Source organism: Betta splendens, chromosome 8 (genome assembly GCF_900634795.4).
Source record: "Betta splendens chromosome 8, fBetSpl5.4, whole genome shotgun sequence".
Lineage (NCBI taxonomy): Eukaryota > Metazoa > Chordata > Actinopteri > Anabantiformes > Osphronemidae > Betta > Betta splendens.
In genome coordinates, this window is record NC_040888.2 from 2,000,656 (window position 1) to 2,005,655 (window position 5,000).

General features: G+C 53.7%; 1 protein-coding gene across 6 annotated transcripts in view; it reads left to right on the plus strand.

The window, feature by feature from the left end:
* Positions 1-5,000, plus strand: part of LOC114860237 (protein shisa-8-like) — a 58,812-nt gene that overhangs the window by 10,864 nt on the left and 42,948 nt on the right. For 3 of the 6 annotated variants that reach the window (XM_029158686.3, XM_029158685.3, XM_029158689.3), the window contains exon 1: positions 4,515-5,000. This exon is cut by the window's right edge. The exons of 2 other annotated variants lie outside the window; for them this stretch is intronic. The gene's annotated coding sequence lies outside the window, so the exon portion shown is untranslated. One more of the 6 variants, XM_029158684.3, reaches the window with a different exon arrangement.

Sequence of the window (5,000 nt, forward strand, 5' to 3'; positions counted from 1 at the left end):
ACTGCACAGACCGGATGTGTTTCTGCAAGTGTGATAAGACGATAAATTTAGCGTTGCATAAACAGCTCCAGGGAGCGGCGCCGCGAGACGCTGACGTCAGCGGCGCTGCCGGACCGAGCGTGAGTCATGGTGGCTCAGGCCCGCTGGTGACGGCACGGGCTCAGACCCGGCCCATCCGCCACATTCACACCTCTGCGCTGCGTGCGCTAGTTTAGCGCAGCCGCTGGCTCTCACAAACCCGCTTTGTGTCACCGCCGCTGAGCGGAGGAGGAGGGGCAGCGTTCTTCTCTGTGCCTGATCTCAAGCATGGATCAGTGACCTCTCCTCGTCTCCTCCACTAGCTTCCTTCCCCTTCCTCCCTGCTTCCTCTCTGCTCTTCTACTGTACTTCTCTCTCCTCGCCGCTGGTTTTCAGGCCCGACTGAGGCCGGATCTCATCTCTCGCGGCTGATTGAGTGAGCGGCGTCCCTGTTGTCAGCAGATAAGGCGCTGGCGACATTAAGATGGAAGTGAGCAGCTTAATGACGACTCAGACCTCCCCCAGCGATGGGCGGCTGAGCAGCGACTGACTTTACACCTGCCGAACGTCGGCCGCAGCAGCAGCAGGTCACAGCTCTGCTGGTTCTAAGTGCCTTTTGCGGTTCTGATTTGCTGCGACGCCTCATGTTCCTCTTTGGTTCCTGGCTCCTCCCTGAGGTGAGTTCCTGTGGGAGTGGGTTTGTTTGTGTAACTGAACTGAAGAGGAGGCCGAGAGGAGCAGTCACTGCGTGCGTGGCAGGACAGTAACAGGGACCTGTTGAACCTCGTGCAGACACGGCCGCGTGCGTTTAATGCTTCATGTTGGACAAAGTGACGAGCGCTGGAAGTGACAGCTTCATAACAGAATCCAGTGGAAGTGGTGGATTAATGTGGAGCTGTGGGAGCGACGCTGTGGGAGCGATGCTGGAGCTGGTGGGGGGAGTTTTGGGGGGGGGGGGGGGTCCGCGTTGATGGCAGCTCGGACCAGCTCGGACCAGCGGCCCACGGGTTCAGTTGACATCTTGGCAGATGGAGCGCGTCTCTAGTTGCTCATTATCAAAGTGATGCTGCACAGGCTGGTTAAAGACCTGAGGAGGATCATCAATAATTGAGCATTAACACTGTGGACAGACTTATATTATGTTGTATTTGTTCCCTATTTAACCGGACTCTCAGTTGAGTCCATCCACCGCTCCTCTGTGAGCTGCTTCCTCTAAATAAATGAAGAGCGTCGTTCATTCAACAGTAGCAAAGAGGCCTGACTTTGTGGAAGTGGGATTCAAAACTGTCCAGTTCCTTCAAACTACACATCCTGAATGTCCTGGACAATGAACGAGGTCTTTCTGCTTCTCAAAATTCACAAACTCAGTGAATTTATGTGTGTGTGTGTGTGTGTGTGCGTGTGTGCGTGCGTGCGTGAGTGCATGTGTGTGTGTGTGCGTGCGTGCGTGTGTGCGTGCGTGCGTGAGTGCGTGCGTGTGTGTGTGTGCGTGTGTGTGTGTGCGTGTGTACAGGCTCTCAATCAATGACAGGTATACAGTGTCTGCCGTCAAGGACAAGGCTGCAGGAGGGCAGTGGCTCAGATCAGTGAAGGAGGCAGAAGAAGACGACTCCTGTGCAGCCGCAGACATCCATCAACCTGCAGACGTCCGCTGTTCCACACAAACTTCACCGCCCGCTCTTCTCTTCATCGTGCGTCTCTTTTCTTGCTTCCACTTCGCTCTCCTTTGCTCGTCTTCGTCTCCCTCTCCGTACCCTCGTGTAACTCTGGCCCTCTTCGTGTTCTTCTCCACCCTGAACTAATCTATCGTGAGTGACAGTCAGAGCGAGCGGCGACGACAAGCGGCGACGCCGGGTGAGAAAAAGTCTGCAGTCCCACGAGCCGAACCTGAGCGGGAGTGACAGGCGTGAAGCGGCCCATTACCTGGACCCTGAGAGGGGGGGTCGAAGAGGGGACCGGAGGACAACCTGAGACATGAAGATGATGTAAAAGCAGCGAGACGACGGGTTCTGAGGTGGCAGCGAAAGCAGCAGGAGCCTGAGCGATGAAAAAGAGGCTTTGAGGAAACATCTCCACCGCCCGACGTTTCCTGTGGAATAAAGAAGCAATGGATGAGAAGGGAAAACAAAGGAGGGAGGAGCGTGAGGTCCAGACACCCAGAGGATGGAAGGCCCCAACACCAACACTACACAGCCCAGACCCTGCAGCAAAGCCGGGGAGTCCATTCATATCGTACACCTGTTTATGCAGAAGGAAAAGGGACAGAAGCAGATGGGAGGACGTGAGCTCTCAGAAGTGCAGGGAAATGATTTAAGACAGGTCTCATTCAGCGCGCACCCTGCCCTCCATCGCTCCCCGGGACTCCTGTTTGTCTGTAGCTCGGACGTCTTCCTCCATTAGAGAAGTGCACGCTTCCCCGTCAGACTGAATGGAGAGCAATTAACTGATTAGCTCAGGGTGCGCGTCGGCATGTGTGTTTCCTTCACACAACTCCTGATGCACTTTGCCAGAGATTTCAAACAATTTGGGCCGAGCGAGTTGGAAGGAGAACAAGCACGCACAGAAGCCAAGGAGGGCTTTGTGCTGAAACAGAGGAGCTTTTATGCAAAACAATCTGACAAATGAATATTGAAAACAAATTTAACGTCGCCCACCAAAAACCAGACTGAAACATTACAGCTTTTATTTATTTCCTTTCTCTCTCACGTCTTATTTAAAGTAGTTCACAAAAGAAGCATATGTGGGATTATTTCAAATTTATAACGGCTCCGCAGGAATGTTTCTCTACCTCTGAATAATATTCCTTCTTCTTCTCTCCAGGTCTAATACGTCACGTTCCCTACAGATTGCTTTCCTTTCCATTTTTCCTCCCTACCTGCCTCCCTCCCTCCCCATCTGTATCTCTTTCTCCCACTCTCCCTCTGTCAGCTCCTATTCCACTTGCTATCCTCATATTTCTTAATCCTGCTCCCTTCCCTGCTATAATTCCTCCCCTCTATCCCTGCTCCTTTCTGTCAAGCACCGTCTCTCTCTCTCTCTCTCTCTCTCTCGCTCGCCTGCTCTCTCTCTCTCTCTCCCTTTGGCAGGAGCTCTGCTGTCCTCTTTCCCCCTCCCTTTCTTCCTGTCTCCTTCTTCCTCTCCATTTATCTCCCTCTCGCTTCCTCCTTTCCTCTTCCCCTCGCTCCACCCATCCCCTTTTCTCCCTCTCTTTAAATCAGCCCTAATAGACCGCAGTGCCACACATGTTCCACACATGCTCAGACCAAGATGTGGACGCGCCAAGGTATTAGCGCAGTGGCCGCGCACGAGCGCACGCGTGCGTGTGCATTAGAACCCGTCGCTAAGTGGGAAGCGGCGCAAGTGAAAATCTGGGAATGATGAAAGGGTGGAAGAAGGTTCAAAAACAAGGTGTGGAACGGTGGACAGAGCCAACGGAGGTAAATGGAGATGAATGGATAAACAAAGAACAGAGGACGGGGACGATGGGAACATTGAAGAAAAAGGACGAGAAGTGATGGAAGCAAAACAGAGAGAATACAAACGTGGGACAAAATTGAGAGGAGAGTGTCAGTAACACAATAATGGAGCAAAGAGGAGAGAGTCCGCGAGCGCTCATTTGCTCATAAAGGATGTGTGAGAGGAGGACGGGGGAGGAGTGAGCGGCAGGAGGGGAGGAGTGAGTTTGGAGAGGGAGGAGAGAGCGAGAGAGAAAGGGCGAGAGAGAGAGAGAGACATTGTCATTTAGTTGGACCACAGCAGCAGCAGCAGCAGCAGCAGCAGCAGCAGCAGCGGCAGCAGCAGCGGCAGCAGCAGAGCAATCATCACCGGCGGAGGAGACGCGGACGCACTGAGGCAGCGAGGAAACAAGGGAATACAAAGAGAAGGAGCCACAGCGCGAAGCAGAGGATGGGATCTGGAGCAAGAAGCATTTTACTGCTTCTCCCTGCTCTCTCCACGTCTGTTGGGAGCGCTCCACAAGCAGAGCACCAGTGAAAACACATACATGTGATATATATATAAAATTCCTATACATATATATCAAATTATGCCTGTTTTCAAAGAAGCTGCAGCTGGACGAGGACCCAATTGACATCAAAATGCACGACTTGAGCAATAATATGCAGCATTTGCCTAAAGACCGCTGCATATTAATGCTTTAGGCTTTTTCGCTCCATTTTTTTGCTCAGTGGGAGGAAAAACCATTCAAATACATTGATTGAAACAAACAGAACAGTGGTCAAACTGGCTCCTGAGCTGAACCTGCGCTCCTACGCTTCCACGGGGCTTCTCCTGAAAACAGGACGTGCTTCTGACGCGCCCGCGGTGCCACGCTGCTGTTCGGCTGTCGCATCTCCACTTGTGTCTGACGCCTGATCGAGCCCGAGGAGCGCGGTCCCAAATGCGCCACTGATAAGTGCAGAGGGCAGTCCGCGGGCTCGTGACCCCCTGCTGCTATCTCCACTGAGAGGAGAGGGCGAGGTAAGTTATGGAGGAGACGGAGGCAGCTAGAATCGTCCAGGAGAGATTAGAGGGAGATTAAAGGCAGAGTGTAAACAGAGAGCGACTCATCAAAGAGCATCCGCTCTCTGGTCAACTCATTCCAGCGTGTTGCTCCTTTCCTGCAGCTTCTCTTGAGCATTGGACGCAGCAGCACTCAGATCAAAGATCCAGTATCACAACAACGTCCCCCTCCTCCTCCTGTCTCCATCACTTTCTCCTCCTCTCTCCTCCCCGTTAGTCTCAGCGGCGAGGCAGGGCTGTGCAGGCTCAGCCGGTGGCCGGGTTCTGTCACAGATCCTGGGATCGGGCGGAGGAGGGGGCTCCACGCGGGCGGCAGCAACAGGAGCGCCGGCGCTGAGCAGCGACGCGGCGCCGCTGATGGAGCGGTGCTGATGGAGCGGTGCTGATGGAGCAAATCAGGAGTTCATGCGTGAGCGACAACGCGCCTCAGGTGCAGGACGCGTCTGCCACCGTCGCAGGAT